This window comes from Haemaphysalis longicornis, unplaced genomic scaffold (assembly GCF_048455015.1).
Source record: "Haemaphysalis longicornis isolate Haplotype H1 unplaced genomic scaffold, Haemaphysalis longicornis Haplotype H1 scaffold_8, whole genome shotgun sequence".
NCBI classification, from domain to species: domain Eukaryota; kingdom Metazoa; phylum Arthropoda; class Arachnida; order Ixodida; family Ixodidae; genus Haemaphysalis; species Haemaphysalis longicornis.
The window spans coordinates 8644422-8665670 of NW_027526445.1; the positions used below are offsets into that span (position 1 = coordinate 8644422).

A 21249-nucleotide genomic window follows, 5' to 3' on the forward strand; every position below is an offset into this window, starting at 1 on the left:
ACCTACACAATAAACTAAAAACGTCGTTATTCCGAAAATAGTTCTAAAATACACAATGAGCAAAGATGTCAGTTTATAATTTGCGTACCTGTATGTTCCATGTGACCGTGGATGACAGCTGACTGCCGACTGCAACAACGCCACCCGGAAATAAAAGTGGAATTCGCCGTGTCGCCCGAGAATTTCCGGCAATCGACACTCGGTGTTCTCGCACCTACCACGCGGCACACCTTACGGGCCAGTCGATGTCAAGTTACTCATCACGTTGTTCCTTCTTCGCCACTCTTTTCCGCAAGAAAGCGAGCACTCCGCACAGCACACACTTGAATGGCAAGCAAACACGACGCACAAAGCGCCTGCTTCGGCCGATGCCTCCAACGGCTGTAACTCCGTTTTCCCGCCAAAACCACTAAAGCAAGCGCCACCTTTCAATGCCTTCGTGTTAAAAAAGAAAGAAAACAGAAACAGAGGAAGCATGAGTCACACCCGCATGCAGCAACCCGTCGCACGGCACCATTCGGGATTCAATCCCGTTATGTATATGCGTGATGAAGACAGACGCGATCGCCGGGGCGGGGATTTCTTAAGCTTAATTTTTCCGGTTCAAACGCATACAATCCTGCATCACGTGTAAAAGAAAGCGAATGTGGATTTTCTCGACCCGCGTCACGCTTAGAAGGTGGAGAACAACGCGTATTTTGAGTCACGTGGTACTCAAAAAGAAGTTTGCGACACCAAGCAGCGTTTCACGCTTACTACGCGTGACCAATTACTTGTACTCCATTATTACGATGTGGCACAATTCCGCGTTCGCATCGCCATATAATAAAGACCTTCTGTGAGAACGAACTTTGCTGTGACTGTCTGCTGTGCCTTAAGGTTACCGATTGGTTTCGGCAATAAAATAAAATCTACGATTCTTTGGAATTCGCTCATAACAAGAACAAAATGCCGAAACGTTCTTTTGGAAATTCCTGGCTCAATATTCGGAAGTCGTGTCAAGTTACCCCACTCGTTTCCTTCTAAATAAATTGCTCATGCACATGAAGGAAAACACTCAAGACTTTCTAAAATTTTGTCACTCAACGAAAGGAAGTAATGTGTGGCACCTGAGAACTCCCTATAAAGTAGCTATTGCGAAAGAATTAGTAATGATTTGCCGGGCATGTCAAGTCTTTATTGTGACCATCCAAGTTGGGCTCGGCGTGTAACGCCAAGAGCTCCGTCGAGAGAGGTGCGACAAACAAATGCCCGGAGTAGGAGGACGGAGTTGCATTCCTATATACTCAGACAAGCAGTCGCGAACGCCGACGACGACAACAGAATCCACATTTACCAAATTGTCCATTAAAAGTTTTTCTTTGGAACAGAGCACAAGCAACAAGGAACATATTCGCGGCGAACAGGACGTTTACAAACACGAGAACGTGTAAAAAAACTCATGCTCAAATATGGAGGTGAAAGCTGGCTTGACTTCGTTGTAAGTATACAGCCCGAGACATCTCTAAAAGCTGCAAAAACAAGATCTCGGACTCGGCAGTGGGTGCTTTTCAGATGTAGGGGAAAGCAAAAACGCCAGTGAGGCGAGATTTTGGCACACGGTAAAGATGACCAGGTGTTCAAAATTAAAACGGTGTCCTCCACTACGGCGCACCCATAGCCCAGGGGCGGTATTCTCGTAGTTGTCTGTATTGAAAACGTCCATTTTGCGTCTGTTTTGTTGTGACGTAGTTCCAGTTGTAGGCGGGCTTTGGGTTAGCTTTTGCGCAACTGTTCTTGTAAACACATTTTACAGGACTAAACCTATTTTAAATTATATTTTATGTGCTAATTGTTCCGCCAGCGAACCAGCAACAATGCGAGGACAAATCATCTGCTCTAAATCGTCTCCACCGAGTCGCTCCGAGAAGCCGCTGCTATAGCTCGCTGTGCTTGCATGACGTCACATCTGGGGGTTCGCTTTTATCCGATGAGGGCTTGCTCAAAACGGACACTTTTGAAACGGACACAAAACGGACAAAACACGAGAATACCGCACCAGGTGTAGCTTCAGCGCGTTATATAACCCCCAAATTTAAATGTTGAGCTTCAAAACACTTGATACTCTGGAACGCGCGGAATATTACTCGTGTGCACGTAAGTGTGATGCTTCTCCGAGTCAGGTACGCATGTTATCTAACGGCTCAGTACCGCTACCCCGATAGAAATTTATGGCAGGCTCCTGTTCATTCCCAGAAAAGTTCGACGAGTTGTCGAAATGGCATGGCTTAGCACTAAGCAGAACAGCTGTTTCTGACTAACAATAGCTCGAAAGAGCTGCGCAAAGTACGTGCTTGCCGTTAAAACAGGCTCTTATAGCTGGAAAACAATTAAAACGAGAGTAAAAGAATGAATGGTTAAAAGCGCAATAAAGTAAGATGGAGGCTACAACATAAATTGCGTGACAGTAAGATATTGCCTTGTCTTTAAGAAGGTAACAAAAAATAAGTGTTGAATCTATCTAAAAACAACAATATCACAGGCGTACAGAAAACTCACTAAGCAGGAGACGGATGCCGGATAAGCAGTTCGAATGCGAGAAGGGCAGACGGCCATATATTCCGGAAAGGAATAAACAAAATTTCTTTCTTCGGGACCATAATCTTTTTCTTTCGGGAACATTACAATATAGCTAAATAAAACGTGGCACCTGTTTTGCGCGATAAAAAGCAGTGCCCCTCAGAACCGCGGGGGCTTTTCGTGTTCCTCAACTGAGTAAAGTAAGAGGCAAGTGAAAATTTGTGCAGTTGTTTAATTCATCAGGATGCTGAAAATCATAACTTTTGTAATAGGTGAGTGGTCATTATACTGCTTGTACAACAATGGCTGAAAACATGGTACTCAATATCGAGGAGTTTCCACTGAGAGGATTTGAGTTTCCTGCAGTCAAGTAGAGCGGCTCGAGTGATTCCGTGCCTCCTCGGTGTTTCGGGAACCATAATGTTATATGATGAAAGGTTATCAGTAATATTGCCATATTTCGCAAGAAAGATACAACACAGGTGACAGCGTAAAAACCAACCTAGCCTCTCGTTTTTTCTTACACCGATGGTCTCGAATAATGTAAAAGAATCAACACTGACACCAAATCTTCCAGTTAGTGATTGTTATGCGAGGCGAAATTTAGAGCATTGGATTATTTTGCGTGAAACTTGAATGAAATAAGCTTGCATGAAGGCTTTTGCAGGTGCACCTTGCAAATGTAATGTATCATGACCTTGTGGCCGACGTCACCTCAACACTGAGATTAAGTGAAATCGCTCTGTAGGTACATACAGAAACCTTTCTACGCAAGGGGGCTGCTAGAGTGCAATTCAACGTCAGTAACGGCTGTTGGATGCTGCGAAAGACGTTTTTTTTGCGTATTTCAGAACAACGACGCACATTAAACGCGCTGGACAAAGATATGTTAGGAAGATCACTGTATTAATAACCCGCTTTCACGTGTCTCTGTATGATAGGACGATGGAGAGACATTTTCAGGACTCAAGTGCCATAATTACGTCTCCCTTTCTGAAAGCTTCGCCTCGACTTCGACAGCATTTCTTGAGAACTTCACGCAAATTAATATTGCCGCGTTTGTCCGAAAGCCACTCGAAGCGCTAACTGTCTTTCTTCTTTTTCAGCGCTGCAGCTGTTTTTGGACAACTGTCCATTTGGCGTTGATGTAAGGCAATGTATTTCTACTCTTCCTGAAAGGTGCCTGGAGTTGCTAGTGAGAAATTCCCCACCCTATATAATTAAACGGGGAGAAAATAAATTAACCGCGTCAAAGAAATGCTGAAGAATGAAATGTGCAAAAGCACGGCGTTAACTGAGTGCTTCCGAACATTTCAGTGTGTAAGTCACAAAGCTGAAACGATGAATGAGTGCTTTTGAACAAAGCCTGCCCTCGAGGAGTCTGGGACGCCCTTATTTCTCTCGCTGTTTATTAAGAAGGAAGCCTTAGGGGCCCAAGTGTGCGAAAATCTGCCGTTGATGTGGTCGTTGGTGCTGTTGTCCGGCGGTACAAAAATGGCAGCCGATGTAAAGAGTAATTGAAACAAAACCCAACTCCAGCCAGTGTGAAATCGGCGGAAACAGCGGATCTGTGGTTTTCCCGCACCGGCTCTCACGTCAACGGCGCTCGCCCAAGAACGGAAGCGCCGCCGTCGCGCAAAATCTATGGTTCGCGCGAAAGAATCAGCAGATAAATGTCAGCAGCACGGGGCTCCCTCTCCTAGCGGGAGAATAAGTAACCCCGCCCTGCTAACCACTGCGCCCTCCATAGCTGGGAATGGGGTTTACGAGCCGATATCGTCACATTTCAAAGCATGCCTACCGCACTGGACAGAGTAGAGCCGTGAGCCTGAAAATTATTATGCGCAAAACTAACGTAATGATCAATAACCTCGGCATCTTGGGGAACAGCGCGAACTAACAGGGACACAAAAAGAAAGAAGTGGACAGGACTAGCGCTTCCTGTCCACTGTCGATCAGCGCTAGTCCTGTCTACTTCTTTCTTTTTGTGTCCCTGTTAGTTCGCGCTGTTCCCCAAGATGCAAGTACACCAACTCGCCCAACTCGCCACCCTGCTACAATAACCTCGGGACTGCACAGCGGTTTAAGATAGGTGGCGAGGCAGTGGAAGTGGTTTTTTCCTTTCCTGACATGGCACGTTTGGCTGCAGAGCCTATACAGTTTATCAGAGGCCGACATAAAAACTTTCACTAATAAACGGTCTAGTCTCTGCAGCCACACGTGCCATGTCAGGAAAGAAAAAAAAGAACAGATGCTTCATTAAAGGGACACTGAAGTGAATTTGTCAAGCTCCCGTTTTTGCTTGCACTGCGTAGACTGGCTCAAATTAGCACACTTTTCATCGTTTATCCGGTTGACAAATCGGTAATTATTTTACAAAGCGCGAAAGAAGAAAAACTACCATGCGCGGTTTGCGGCGGCCGCACCAACTAAGGCTGTGACGTTGAGAGGAGGGGCGCCGTGATTGGACGATGCCCAAGGTTAGCAATCACAGAAGTTTCGGTTTCGGTTTCGGTTCTGTAAAACATAACCAATGGCTTTGTTGGATGGGCATTCTCAATATCTCAGTAATCATCGTACCGCGCTTCTGCCATGTTGTCGGCTGTAAAATGCACAAGATAAGCCTCCCAGGACGGCTTGTAGTCGTAGCATTCACTAGCCGAGACCTACGCAGTGCATGAACGCCCTCCGCGTACCCGCAGACGCCCAAATGTCATGCGCTTTTCCCCCATATTTGGAGCTTGTCTCCCTCATGCCTGTATCGTAAAAAGCGTGTTCGCACCAGGCCAAGGGTCTGTTCATTCTGGCCTGTGCCCACTGCCTGCAAGCAGTCGGTGCTTATGGCAACAGCACGCCAACGAGAACTCGCTAGCGCGCCAGTGCCAGCCTGCGCGCGTTTTGTGAACTAGTTCGTGTAGCCATGAACGTTGCGGCCCCAAAAAAGGTGAACTCAATATAGAAAACATCGGCGGAAAACAAAAAAGTTAACTTACAAAAAAGAAAAGCACGTACCCGCGGGGATTCAAACTCGTGACTCGCAAAACATTTGCGGTGAATTCCTTGCGCCCCAGACTGCTAGGCCACGGAGCGGGACGCGAATGCCTTGCTAATATAGGGTATAGATTGCATAACCGGTTTACACTTTTATTTAGTTTTGGCATTTCAAGCCGCTTAGGTGACTATTTGTTGTACTGCGATCGTGCAGTAAGCGTCGCCCGAGTTTCCACAGTAGCTCACGTCTAGCAATTGCTTTTCGTAGACGGAAAAGCGTTCGCAGATGCGTAGTCGTGCTGCTGACTGCTGTGCTTGTTCGCCCAGCGCAAAAAAGTGCTTCCCGCGCCCTAGTTTTACGCTGTACGGTAAAAATATCAGTTGATTTTATTTGCTTAGTACCTATATTGACTTCGCTGACTCTTCTCCCGCCTTCAAGAGGCCTTATATTTTCCTACTGGCGTACCAGTCAGCGAAGCGTCGCATGTGCAGCGCTTGTGTGAAGCGACCTTGACTTGGAGCTAGATACAGTGTACAAACAAACCAAGTAAAGAAAGGCACATTCTTCCATTCACAAACGTGTCCTGGCTTCGTTTTAACTAAGCGAACGAATTGCGACCAAGCAATTTTTTTTTAACCTCCTTGATTGCGACGACCCGCCGGCGGCCGGCGGACGAAACGCTGGGCCGACTGACTCTGTCGGCCGGGGAGCCGTGCAGTAGCGCAGCCGTGGCGCAGCCAATTGCCAGCTCATCCCCTCCTGACGTCACACCAAAACGCCACAGAAAATGGGCGAGCGTTAAGAGAGGAGGACAGCGTTTTCGAATTAGTTTTTCTACTAAATAAAATCGCGTAAACGCGCCTAGAGTGGTCGAAACATGGCCTGGGGACTCCGGACTACAATTTGCGCTAGTAATCCCGCAATGTTTACATATCACTTCAGTGTCCCTTTAATCACCAAAACCAGTACGTGCGCTGCACGGAGGGTGTAATCGACAATTTGCCGCTTACTTGCAAAAAAGCATACGTCGGCCAGACTGGACGTTGACTCAACACTCGCCTACGGGAACATTGCAACAAGATACAGAAAGGCAAAGATAGCAATTTGGGTATTAATTGCCAAAAGTGCGGCAAGTGCGAGCCTAAGTACGATGCGTGTTCCGTCATTTTTCGAGACGCGGATCAGCGCCCGCGAGAGATTGTTGAGGCCGCGGAAATACAGCGGATAGGTGACTGCGTCAGCACGACGTCCATATCTTTGAGTTCGAAAGAGCTCTCCTTCATGGATAAGCACTTTCCACACGTGCGTGCCTGACGAGTGCGTAGGGGGAGGGGGGGGGGCTGTGCAGTGCCGTGATAAACTTCATAGTCATTTGAGCGTGTGGTTCTTCTTTTCTATTTATATGTCCCGTGGTTGTTATTAAAATTCAGTTGTGTCACTCGCCCTTGTCTCTCTAGTCCTGTGTTTCCTTTACTGCGCTAACGGAGTTTTCATGGATTACCAACTCGCTCGTACCCACACGTTGTTGAACTATATTTCCTCAGCAGCTTGCTCCGATTCCTCATCTTCGGCATAGTATTTATGCTAACGACATCATCTTTTGGACGTCGGGGGGCAGCGATGCACAAATCGATGTTCTTCAAACGGGGGCTGACATAGTCGTTACAGAAGCTACTAAGGGACGCCTTGAATGCTCCCCAGAAAAGTCCGAACTTCTTGTACTTCCAGCAAAACGAACTGCTCAGTCAACTACCTGAATAAAAATCTATAGGAGCCATACAAATGTACCGTCAGTACAGAGCATAAAAATTCTAGGGCTCACTATAAATAATAGCCGAGCCAACACTCGTTACATAGCCCAGCTCACCTCCCAGATCAATCAAATGATTGGCCTCATACGCCGAATTACTGTTCGCTACCAGGGGCTAAAAGAAGCCGAGCGAATACAGCTAATCCAAGCTTTGTAATTAGCCGCATTACTTACTTTTCGCCATACCCTAATCCCTCTCCATGTGAATTATCTAAAATCAATTGTCTTAATCACAAAACTTATAAACTGCTCTCCAGATACCTCAAAGTACTTCCACTGCCCGACTGGAACAGCTCGGCGTCTATAATACCGCGGAAGAGCTAATTAAAGCTCACCCACTTAACCACTTCTCTCGCCTGTGGGAAGCACCTACTGGCTGACACATTATGAACAGGCTAGGCATCAAAGCACCTATAATAAGTGACGCGCGTGTCCCCATTCACCAAGAAATTAATGGCTTGCACGTGGGCGCCCACTCCCGCGCAATATGCATCCAGCGCACAATCAGAAGCGAAGAGTACAGCGTGCACGGGCATTGGCCAAAAAGTACCCTATCAGGCCAAATACGGTACATATATGTAGACGCTGCTAATTACAGACTTCACGAAGCATATGGCCACAGCGTAATACGTTCAGGATTCCCTATATGTGATTTTGATGCTTAATCACGGGATCGCACTCCGCCCTAATGTCACGAAAGTTTCGCGCACACGAAGTGGGAGTAGGTAAGAATGGTCACCCGAACTTTGTATCAAACAGGGTTCAGCAACTTGAGTTGTAACTATTTGTTTTTTTCAGTGTATGCCCAAATCTGCTGAGCGTTCCCTGGAGGGGACAAATATTACAGAAGAGGAAGAAATGGTTCCACTAGGTGACATTGTAAGCATCATTTGTCGTTTTCCTTAAAGTCATTGACAGTTCACTCGGACAAGTGACAGAATTTATCTCTATGTCAAATCTTTGCAATATGCACTTGTTTTTTGGAGTACCGACAAAGTTAAGAAATATTACGAGTGAGAGATAAAATGCAACTTTTCTCGGATGTAGTGTCTTCATTTGTGGCACTTGAATACGCGCCGAATGGTCGTTTGATCAAAATACCAGTTAAATATATTAGTTTCTCGAAGAATGATTGAAGAAGTACAATCAGAGTGCTTCGCGGTAGGGTTAAAGATAAATATAAATGAATCTAAAGTAATGATAAATAGACATGCTGAATACGCACTCTTCAGCATTGATAACGAAGCGCTAGACCAAGTAGAAGAATAGAACACTCGTGGCTAGTAGGTCAGGGCTGATCCCAGCCGCGAGGAAGGAAACCGGCACAGAATAGGAATGCGCTGGTGGGCATCACGTGGCTCACGTCCGTGTCACCAATCAAGTAATGGAAAAATTCGCAGAGTACAGAAAACCACTTTGCATGACATTTATAAACTACGAACAACCGTTTGATTCAATAGACACCGCAGCAGTGTTGAAATCGTTAAAAGACTAAGAAATGCAGGATGCCTGCGTATAAGACTCCTGGACGACATATATGACGGATGCACGGGCAGGATTATCCGTCACAAGCAACGCGAAATGTTCCAGATCCGGAAGGGAGTACAGCAGGGATATACCATCTCACCGAAATTGTTCGCAGCATATCTGAAAGTGGAACTGAAAAAAATGTTGTTAACTTTGACGTAGTGTTGCCTTTTCAGATGCAGAAGTTATACGCTTTAACTGTGCTTCGGGCTGGTGAGGTTATTTACATAAAACAGTTTGATTATTACTAGTCAGCTTGAAAGGAGAGCATGAACCCATTTCGATTTGAATGAAGATTGAACTCGTATGCACTTAGTTTTCTAAAAGCAAGAAGGAAATCAGTCGGCACCAGAATCCCGGGACGCTCGCCGCCGAGTCTGTACACAAAGCAGCCGTGTCGGCGGATTGCCTCGAAAGCGCGTCATCCCTATTTCATATTTGCCGCGCTTTCGAGGCGCTTTTTCAAAGAAAGTGCTACGAGTTGTACCGCGCCTCCGCCAGATGGCGCCACGGGTCCCGCGACCGACAGAAGACGCAGTGAAACATCCCCCTCTCGAGGGGCACGATCCGTGCGCGAAATGCAGAGCATTTCCGGGGGCGCACGACGTTAAGTAGTTTGCGTTACGTTAATGTTGTTGCACTTGTGGCAACTGCTGACGAGAGAGTGCTCGTCAGCAGTAATTTGAATGAGTCAACGATATAAGGCGCGATCGTAGCGTCCCATTCTGTGTCGGCTTTGTGGCATAGTCGGTAGAGCACCATGTACATTGCGTTCCGCCCGCAGGGTCGAGGGATGGAAACCGGCCGCCGGATAGTATTTTTTTTATATAGCAGGGAGGGGTGCGGTGCGGACTACGGACGTCAACGCGGGTGACATCGTGAGTTACTGAAATGCTCTGCATTTAAAAAATGGCAGCATCTCTACTCCGTGGATGATGGCGAGGTTTCGGAGGGCGGGGGCTCAAAATGACATACAAGTTGCACCCCGACCGTCATTCGATTTGAGCCATGAGTTGCACCTTGATTAGTCTCTAACGGAAACTGCACGGCTGAAGTCGAATTTCACTTGGTTTTCGCTTGATGGTGGTGTGCGCACGGATGGACGCGGACGGACATTTGTTACGGTCGAGGGAGTAAGCCGTTTGACTCTCGGTTACTAACTCACGGTCGTAGCCCAATGGGTAAGACGACTGACACCAACTCTGTCTGGTCTACTAGACACAGGCTCCAATCCTGCCGGTGCCTGTGTGATTTTTTGCGATTGTGAAGGCTATGCGCACGGACGTTGACGGACATTGTGTGGTCCTAAAAGGTACTCCGCACCTAAAAAGAACCTTGACTGGGAAAACGCAGGGCTACTAATATTTAGAGGATAGTTGAACTTGTAGTGACGGCAACGTAATCTGCTATCAGCCACACTAACATTATCATCATCATCATAACCGGCATCCTACCATCATCATAAGCGGTGCGTGGACTGGCGAATCAGAGTTGCCGTAAGAAAGATAGAACACGACTACGCACCCGGTCGGGCGCATGTCACCACAGCTCCCCAGTTCCGGCCGGGCCGTACGCACCGACAATAAATGTAGGGCGCCGCAGCTCACCGAGTTGACAGATCCTTCGTGGAAACGCTAAGGATTGCAGAGGACGTGGTCTTGCTCAATGAATCTGCAGAACAGTTAGAAAAATGACTGAAGCTTACTACAATAGGAAAGCTGCGCCGTAGGGCTTAAACAAGTATAGATAAATCTGAAGCAATGACAAATAAACAGGGTGAATGCGCTCTTCCTCGGCATGGATAACGAAACGCTAGAACAAGTAGAAGAATATAACTCTTGGCCAGACGGTCAGGGCTGATCACAACCACGAGAAAGAAATCCAGCGAAGAGTAGCCATGGGCTGGTGTGCAATCGGGAAGCACTCGCAAATTATAAAGAGCAAATTCCCTCTCTCCTTGAAAGGAATAGTATATAACCAATGTGCGCTGCCGGTTATGACGCGTGGAGCAGAAATATGGCGTCTTACGAAACAACTGGGAAGTGAACTAAGCTCTGCCCAGCGGGCAATGGCGGGAATAATGATTGGCGTAACTCTTAGGTGCAGGAAACGAGCATAGTGGACCAAGAAGAAAACTCGAGTAGAAGATATCGTAGCTCAAATTAAGAAAAAGAAGTGGACTTGGGCTGGCCGTGTAGGGAGACGAATCGACAACAGGTGGATGACGAGAGTAAAAGAAAGGACACCCAGAGACGGGAGTAGAAAGAGAGGAGGGCCGTTAACTTTATGGAGAAAATCCGGAAGCAAAGAATGGACTCGGGCTGCGGAAGACAGGAGTGAATGGAGGTCAATGGGAGAGGGCTTTGTCCCGCAGGGGGCATAAATAGGCTGTTGTTGACGACTATGATGATGATGATGATGATGATGATGAGTAAAAGGGGAAGTCAGACGTCAGATGTCAACTGAGACGATAGAACACCTCTAGCCCTGCTGCTATTCTTTCTTGGGCCGTCGCAAGGGCTCCGGTCGGTACCTTTTACTTTAAAGTAAGCAGTTTCTGCCAAAAAGCTGCAACTGCTGCTGCGTACCTGTGCGCCGCCTTGCGGCTGTGCCTAAAATGTTGGATGAAAAACTATCACTCACTGCATTGCCTCAACTTTATTTCTAGTGTCGAGGGCGTGTATCATTCTCTAGTGACACAAAATTTCACAGTTGAGATAACTCTATAAAATGCTATGTAAAATGCTATGTAACTATGCTATGTAAATAACTATGGCAAATGCTATGTAAAATATCCCAGCTAGTTTCAATAGTAGCCGTTCAGTATAACACATTTCAGACCCATTTTAATCTCTGCCCGCACGGTAAAGCCCAGAGCAGGCCAGCATGACATCATCTGCTACTGCTTCAAACTACCGACGTCGAGGTTCCCGTGACGTAGCCGACGCGCTGTCCGCGGTTGGCGCGCGCTGCTACACCGTGTGTACACGTCATGGTTTTGGGACTGACGTCGCGCTGCCCGGGCAAACGGGGATGGTGTAGACCTCGGCCAGCCTGGGCGATCGCGTGCGCTCGCTCGCTCGTTCGCGTGTCCAGGCCGACAGCGTTGCGACAAGAATTGTGACGTCAGATGCTATCTCCTGTCTTGGCGGCTGCTCGGCGTTCGTTTTGGCGAAACTGAAACTGACACGAATAAACGACTCCGTAAATGATTGTTTACGCTGCGATCGACCGTCTAATGTGCCATTCTATGATTATTGGGCTAATAGACACCCATAGCAACGAAAAAAACGTAGCACGAAAATTTTGTGTCAGTCCTTATTTAAAGGTTGTCGTACCTTGGCACAATCTAAGTACTCGCATTTTTGAGGACCTTCTCGTAAAAATAAGTTGGCATTGTTAAAACACAGAAAGCTAGTTGTTTTCAACTAGCTTTCGACTATCAGGTTGCAGCACCATGCGGACGACCAATGAACCTTCCAGTTTGGACACGGACCTTCCATAACCCACGGCCCTGTGTTTGTACGTAGCTTGATTAGAGTGGAAGCTTTTTTCGCCTGTTTCGCAGCTTGAATCTTCGGCAGAAGTCCTGTAGCGGCGGCGAATCCGCTATGTTTCGGCCACCGTTATGATAGCGTTAAAGAAATGGAAAAAATTCTCAGGGTCTCTTACGCAATATCTAAGACGACTTTAGGGCGAAATTCTGAGTGGCGATGAAATAAAGGAAGACACATGATTTACGTTGTCGTCCTCTACCTTTTTTTCATTGTCTTTTTGCGCCGCTTAGTCATCTAGGATAATTAACTGAGTCATCCACTTCAATCGCTTCGTCATTCATTTAAACGACTTCGATATTCACTCTAGTTCGCTTTGAATACTCCTAATCCAGTCTAATTCAATTTCATTCCTCTGAATGCACATTGATATATTTTATTCCACTTAATTATATTTTAATTTGCTCTCATTAGTCTCCATTCAGACTGTTTCCTTTTAAGTGGCGTTATTTTCCTTAATTCACTGCGATCCATCTCCATTCAAATGTATCCCTTGTTATTCTTTCGGATCTAATTCACTGTGGTTCTCGCTAGTTCACTTTGATTTTTCGTAATTTAGATTGATCGCTTGTAATCCACTTTGTCACCCTTCATTATACAATTGGTCCTGATTTCATATCCAGACATGCTTTTATCGGCTATAAGTGCAGTTAATTCGCTGGTGGCATCCAACATATTTGGTGTGCAATCGTCGGTGTTAACCACCGATTTCCGCTCAAAGAATTTGAAGTTCGGCTGAACGACGAGACATGTAAGGCTTTGGCCTAATAAAGTCGCATAGTTAGCGGCTGCTGTAATAGCAGGCATGCCTGGTTGTCGGAAACGCGGTTCAGTGCAACTCGACCGCCTAGAGTGACAACATTACCCCCCAGCGCACAAACAACTCCCCAGAAAGCTTGAGCGACTCCTCTGCCCTTCAAACGAACAGTTTCCGTCATCCACCAGAAGTCACATTTTGGCTCCTACCTGTTTCCCCTCGCAGTACCGCTTCTGCGGGGCCCCCGGGACACTATCATATTGTAGGAGGCTGCGACCAAGCCTCGCTTCCCCGCCGCAATCTCTATCCCACCTATGAGCTTTGAGAGAGAGCTTTGGCCAGCTCCACTCTCGAGGATAAGCGTCAGCTGGTCGAGAGGGTTGTGGACGCGGCCCGACCTCAAGGCGTCCTGGACTAGGGAAGCCACCCCAAAGGCTCCATTTTGTTTTATTTTTTTCTCAATAAAGAAAGTTTATTCTCTCTCTCTCTCTCTCTCTCTCTCTCTCTCTCTCTCTCTCTCTCTCTCTCTCTCTCTCTCCCTCTCTCTCTCTCTCTCTCTCTCTCTCTCTCTCTCGGCCTTTATCAGGCTCCATGCTGCTTCATTTGCGAGTGCATTCCTTGATGCTGCTCGCTCACATATTCAGAACCTGGTGTCGTCCCGTGATTTTATTCCACCATATTTTCACCGTGTGTTTTGCTGTAAACGGCGAGCGTCGCTGCCGCTTAACCCCTGCACACAGGCTTGGCCGCGTATCTGCCCACTTTGCGGCAAATGTCGTAGAAAGACGATGCTTTCTTTTGCTGCCCCTGCCACGCGTAAGTGCCTCTTTTCGCTCTCCGGGCCCACCTCTCACGCTCTACTCCTCCTCTTCCCGGCTCGCTCCTCGCAGGATAAACCCGGTGGATGCTCGCTCAAGTATATCCACTGCGTTAGGATGGTGGTTTGGACTAGTTGGTGCATACCACCTGAAATTGAAGACATCGCAAAAAGACGGGACAAGAACCGACGACACACGGCGCTGACTAGCAACTGGTTGGTTTATTCCGCGGTTTGCGAAATATACCCAAGGAAGGAAGGAAGCCGAGAAGGAAGATACAAAGGAAGTACATCCAATTATTGACAGAAAACACGTAATCTATACACGTGAATTGACCAAAAAGATAGCAATGCTGATACAGCGCAGCGATATAACACGTTGCCAGAGGCGCGAGGCAAGGAGAGGCAATCCTGGACGGTGCAGCTTGTTTTTTTTTTGTAAACACGAAAGTGTTTTTTGTAGGGGTCCACCAAGACCTAACTGACGACATATCTGTCACAGAAATCACATCGCCAGAAAAACGTCATACCTACTAAATATAAACAGCGACGTGCAAGTTCATGTCGATGCACAATAAACATTCAACAGCTCCTGTGAACGCACATTTCACTTTAGGGTTTTACCGGTTCCTATGGAAGAGGGAACAACCAAATTTTTATGATTACCGATAGCGCATTTCCTTACTTCGTAATTCAACAGAAGCCTTACTAACACAGTCGCCGCCTGCCTTGTGAATTAGGTAAGTTTCATAAATTTCACGCTTGCGCTGACCCGTATATGTTCGTGGAGCAGGCGTATCGTGCAATCTAGGCTAGCAGCCTGAATTTCTGTCAGCAAGTATATTCAGTTTTCCCCAATTGCTCTGCTCGCTTACCATATATTAGAACGTTTCGGTACTGTTCTACTTCGAATCTCTCCACGAGGTGTAGGCTCAACCACGAGCGCTTTTGGTGTTTCTTGGGGCAAAACTTTCCTTTCAACATGCATTTTTAATCTGCAATACGCAAATTAGAAACAACCATGTATTTTTAATGAAAATAACATTGCAAATACAACCTATGCATTCATATTTTGCTTCAAATGTGCCAAATGTTTTCTTTTTTGCTTAACAACGTTTACAAGCATGAAGCGTGCTCTAGTGGTTCAGAAAAGCTTTGCCTGTACAAACGTCTCGTTCAAATATGCTTTAAATGTTTGCCGGTAGGCTCATTGAAGGCACAGACAGACAGACAGACGGAAATTTTGGTGTTGACCTGACCCAAGAAAGAATATCGTCTTAAAAATGCGTGAGCTTTCTACGATGAGAGAACCTTAATGTTTGCTTTTGGTGTCCCCCATTAATGCATTTGTTTTTAGGCTACTTCCGCTCAGCTTTATTTCATAATTGTTCCGCTTTTTCTTATTAATGTTGTGTGTAATACACGCCATCTGGCATTCGGACTTTTTAATGGGCCTTACCACTTTATGCTTCTCGTTTTGCTTGTATATTTCATATTGCCCTACAGTCCGAATGACTGTGTTGCAATTATGCGTGCAAGTACTCTTTGTAGCAATTGGGGCCATACTCGGAAATGTTTTTCCGTTTGGGGGGGGGGGGCAGGTGCGGGCATAACGGCGGTCACCTTAAAAATTTATATTGGCTTATTTCCGCATATGCATCATGCGCCTAATCATCATCATCATCAGCCTACCCAGGGTCACTGCAGGTCGAAGGCCTTTTTCACTGACCTCCAACTGCTCCCGCCCTGCACTGCTCGGTCCACAGTTTACCCCCGCATTTCCTTATTTCATCTGTCCATCGTGTTACAGGCCTTCACCTTCTTGTAGACTCATCTCTTGGTATCGACATTGTCCACCGGCTGTCCGTTCGCCTCACTACATGGCCAGCCCAAGTGCATTTCTTTTTCTTCGTTTCAACTATATTTTCAACGCTAGTTTCTTCTCTGATCCAGGTAGCTCGTTTCCTGTCCATGAGTGTTAACCCTAGCATTATACGTTCCATGGCCCGTTAAGCCGACCTAAGTTTGCTTTCTAGTTGTATGTAAGGCGCCAAGTTTCAGCTCCATACCTCATAACCGACAGTAGTCAGTGGTTGTAGATTTTTCTTTTGAGTGACAGAGGTAGCTTACACTTCATTATTTGGGAGTGCTCGCCGAGTGATCCCCAGTCCATGCCTATTGTGCGCCGGATTTCTCTTTCCTGGTGGGGAATTGTACTAACCATCTATCCGAGATAGTTTTATTCTTTTATGTATTCTAGCGTTTCGTTTCCTAAGTTGAAGAGGCCGTTTTTCGCGTGCCTATTTTTCGTTACTTTACATTTATTCATGTTTATTTTTAGCCCCGCGGAAGCGCTTTCTGATTGTAGTTCCTCAGGCATTGTTTGCAGGTGCTCTGCAGTCTCACTCAGCAATACTATGTCGTCGGCCAACCTCAAATGGCTCAAGTATTCCAGTTAATCCCTAATGCTGTTTTCCTAGTCAAGTTTCTAAACGTCCCGTCCAGACATGCTGTGAATAGTTTTTGAAGATGATATCTCCCGGTCTTACTCCCTTCCGGATCGGGAATTTATCGCTTTGCTTGTGGAGGGTCATCGTGCCCGTGCATTCTCTGTAGTCTTCTAAAAGTGTTAAGTAGGTATCCTTTATTCTCTTGTCTTTTAGTGCTTCTAGCACGGCCGCGGTGAGCACGGCAACAAACGCTTTTTCACAGTCTATAAATGCCATGTAAAGGGGTTTAGTGTATTTTGCGGATTTTTTCATTACTTGTTCCACAAAATGTTGAAGCCAGAAAATATTTAGCGGGGGGTTGGGGTCTCACAACCCCATATTTCACCTGGGTACGACCATGATCGCAATAGATACACTCTGGCGAAGCTAGCCGTACAACGTTAGCTATGTCACGTTATGGCTTTGCCCCAAAGCTAGCCCATGTTATTGTCGAAATATCACTTTACTGACAACTCCCTGTTTACAAGGTGAAACGAACATTTTCTTTTTAGTGGGGCTGCGACACACATTCCTTGCCCCTGTGTTCATGCCTTTCAGGCCTCTGGTGATGCCTTGAAGGGGGTATGAGGACAAGAAAAAGACAAGTTGGTTCATTCGAAAGATTGCCTCGTTAGAAACACACTGACACCACTTTTAACACACACTTCGCTCAAATATGCTTTATAATTAGGAAAAAAGAGAATGGCCATGCGACCCACTGGCTCATTTCCCGCAACAGAACCTATGATGTCATGCCTGCCAGATCTGCGATTGGCGGAGGCCGGTGAAAGCGAACGCAGATTAGGCAGAGCTTATAAGATTGCCGAGCGAGATATTTGCGCTTCAATTTAGTGCACATTCTTTTTAAAGCAGTAAGAATTGTGGAATAAACAGTGGGAGTTGCGAAAGCACACGTAAACATAAAGTAGCGTACTGTTGTTGGTACTGCGCGCACTACGCTTGTTTTAGCTGCAGAGCAATCCGCCGTTTTCGAGTTGTCTTACACGAACGGGCCGATTGGCGTAAGCGACGTTGTCTTACGTGACCCTGTTTGTCGAGGATATTCAATGTTTCACGAAACGATTACCTCAGTAACAAAAACAAGCCAGGTGCAAATACGGCAAAAAACAAAGCAACGGCAGACATCGGTCCGTGCATGAGTATGGTATCTGGGAAGACTGAGGGCAAGCAGCTCTGCAGCCGAATCACGCAGTGCAAGTTCGTTTGTATATGCGCGCTTATGACTTCATTGCTGACGTCCCGGAAACGCACGATTTGGCGGGAGAATCAAAATTCTAACCTAAATTGATTAATTTCTCAGTGAATACGGCATCATTATTTTGCTGCGTACAAGCGCTAGGAGCCCTATAAAACACGAAATATTTCGAATAAAACAAGCTTGTATTTTGTCCTCATGGCTCCTTTAAAGCACATCTGCTCTCAGCTAAGTAGGCGTGTTTTGTATGTGCTCAGCTGAGAGACAAAGAGGCGGAATTGGCATAATTCTCCGAGTGGGGACGTGACGGCCGCTGAGAGGCAGTCTCATCGGCTGGGCCTGTTCGCGAGACTAGCTCGAGGATTTGAGAGCCCGCTTGACGTGCTTTGACTTTGAGGCGAACAAACCTCGCTACAGCACCTGGGCATGTCCTGCATTGTAGCAAACCCCCGTATAGTTTGACAATAGAGAAAGACAACTGAGCGACTTGCGAAGAAGCTAGGCAGCGGGCCTGTGTTTCTACTTTTCTCATGCCTGGTAGGGAACACCGCGACTACGTTGAATGAGAAAACACGGCTGCGTTCCACTCTGAATCTCACAGTACGTTTTCCGCTGATTACAGGGAATACACGATGACCTCACTTTTCCTGGGTGCGTATCCGATGCCGAAGACGGCAAGGAATGCGCGGTGAGTATTGCGACTCGGAGAGAGCAATGTTCACTTTGCTATCACAGTGGAGAATGATTTCAAAAGTACTGGTGTGGTCAAGAAAACCTCGGAAAGCAAAGGGGAGGATGTGGTAGGACATTGAAACAGATAAGGAATTTGGAAAGACCGAACAAAAGTGGAGAAAAAATGCCCGCCGGGAGGTATCCGAACAACGACCTACAGAATACGCGTCTGGTGCAATGACCACTACGCTACCGGCGGGGCTATTTTCTCCTCCACTTTCTGGGGTATGTATGTTAAGGCATTTTTGCTTCCTGCACTTGGGGGTGGTCGCCAGTGCCACTCGGACAAATCGGGGTGCAGGGGACCTTCTTTTTAACACCCGGGCCGTGCCTCGAGTGTCTACGACAGGTCGAGAGTGGTCGACCAGCATTGAACCCTCTGAAGCTACCTTTGGCACCAAGACTGCCAGAACAGAGGCCCCCGCTATGCATGTAGCGAATGGAAATAGTAAATGAGGGGCTCCTTGAATTAAGACAGAAATAAGGGTTAGCAGTCAAGAAAACCCCGGAAAGCAAAGGGGAGGATGTGGTAGGTTATTGAACGAGATAAGGAATTTCCAAATTCCTTTCCAAATTCCTTTCCAAGTCTTTCCAAATTTCTTATCTGTTTCAATCGCCAACACGTGCTTCTAACCGAGAATGAACTCGCGTGCTTAAAGATGCACGTGTTGGCGCTGGACGGCAACGGCGGATAGAATGAGTGTACTGCGTTGTTACCTTTGCGTTTTTAATCTTTGTTTATCTGCTTTCAAGCTGCTGTTTTACCTTATCCGGCATGCTTATAAATGTTTTCCTTGTTAATAAACCATCAGTTGGAAATCAGCGCTTCCTACGTCCCTTTCTTGTCCTTGTGCGTGTTCTTGCTGCGCCGTACCTTGAGTCATGTGTAACCAAATAGCCCAGACTTCAACCTTACTAAACTCACGGCCTCTGCGATCGGCTGCCGGTGGCGCGCCGCCGGGAGCCGATTGCGGAGGCCGTACTAAACTGAACCAGAACCCAAACTGTCATTATTAAAGCACGCAGCTGCAGAACGTCGCTTCAAATCAGACAATAAATAACGGTGAACGGTTCCCGACAAACCGTTTCGGTCATTAGTTGTTCGTAATGCGTGGGTCAATGCAATTATGCGCTTTCTTATTGCACGTACCGTCAACTTTGTAATCTCCCCACCCACTTTGCCTCTTCAGATCAGTAAGCACCATCCACAATCTAATCTTGACCACAAAGGGAAGAACTGGATCTTGAACTGGAAAGGGATGTGACCAATATTGCAACGGCGTGTCGCTGCTGGCCACGCGTGCAGAGTTCAAGGCTTGTGGGCTAACGTACGGGATAGCGAGAACCCCAGCTAGCTTCGCTAGAGAAAGTGCTACGCGCCATAAGCTAGCCTCTGCAGAATCCGAGGACTCACGCACACGTTCGGGTACTCACTTGCGGTAGACAGACTCCGGCAGTCCAAAGTTAGGCTTTATTGCCTGGCAGATACAGGGCATACACCAGACAACAGGACCATTGCTTGCGGGGAGACAGTGGCTCCGTTCGCTCCCAATCCGCGGGATTCAGACCTCGATATATGTCATCATGGCCGCGGGAGTGGGAGAGGCATCCCTTGCGACCGACCAGGACAGACTCTCTTAGCAGAGTCCCTTGGAGCCAACTGGGTTCACCGTCATCGGGACATTCGGAGTAGGCACTACCGAGCTAACCGATTCTGACCAAATCGCCCAGTCGACTGCCGGCGGAGCGCTCGTTCGTCCCGCAGGTAGGTTCCGGGGAAGAGGAGGTCTTCCCCTGGTCGGGAAGAGGGTGGCGCGAAGGAAGGAGACAAGCTGGCCCTCGTTCCCTAGCGCCCTCACGCACACTTTCGCGGCGAGCCGGTTCGGCGCGTCGCTTGGGGTCATGAAGAGGTAACGACTCACGCGACGCGCCGGCTGCCCAAAATGGTGGCTCCCAGCTCGCGAAAACAAGTGCAGGCGAGGCGTACGGAAACAAGGATCCCCACAGGCTGAGCATTAAAAAAAGATGGCTCAGGCTTAACACATCTAAACTCAGTTATCATGACTGAGAATCAGGAATGCGTACACTGTTTACAGTGAAAGTTTGCCTTTGCTTGAGACTCCCCAGCGTGCCGTCTAGCTGTATCCTCCTTACTGTTTGATTGCATTAATCATTTCGCTTGCGTTATAGGGCACGCGTAGACAACCCAGCCATCGCGCCATTGATGGAGACACTGTGGGACCAAGCGCCGGCGAAGCAGCCGCGAAGCGTTCGACTTGTCATGTCGTCCGCTGGCGCTGAAGCCCGCACGCGGACGGTGCTGCCAGCGCTGAGTGATCAGGTGCAGATGAAGCAGCCTTTTCACCCTTCCCTAGTCACTTTGTACGTTTGAAGACCCTTCAATGAGCCATATTAGTCCAGCGGTAACACTATATTTTATTTTCTGTTTCAGACGTATCATTGCAGAGGACTCTGCCACGACAAGGTGTGCTACTGCCTAGACAAAAAGGATTGAAAGTTATAGGATGCTGTCGCCTCATATTTAGAAAGTTTAAATAAACGTATTCCTACCAAGGATAGAAGACATAGTTTTCAAAGCTTGCAGATGTGCTTGCTGAAAGAAGTCTGTATTTTCTCTGATACAGTCATTAACAGCTTATAAAAACAGCCCAATATACAGGGTGTCCCAGCTATCATGCACCACGATTTTAAAAAAGAGTAATGGCGTAACTCGAAGAAAACCTAGTGGATAAAGTTTTGAGTACTGTGAAGAAGCGGTGACTAATTTTTTCGTTA

The 21249-nt window shown here is 47.1% G+C and overlaps 1 long non-coding RNA gene across 1 annotated transcript; it reads left to right on the plus strand.

The window, feature by feature from the left end:
* Positions 1–2710: 2710 nt before the first annotated feature.
* On the plus strand, positions 2711–21039 carry LOC144148666 (uncharacterized). Its single transcript, XR_013318020.1, has 5 exons — positions 2711–2831; positions 3666–3706; positions 8160–8240; positions 18344–18409; positions 20906–21039. It is a non-coding gene; the product is annotated as an uncharacterized LOC144148666 (long non-coding RNA).
* The last annotated feature ends 210 nt before the right edge of the window (positions 21040–21249 follow it).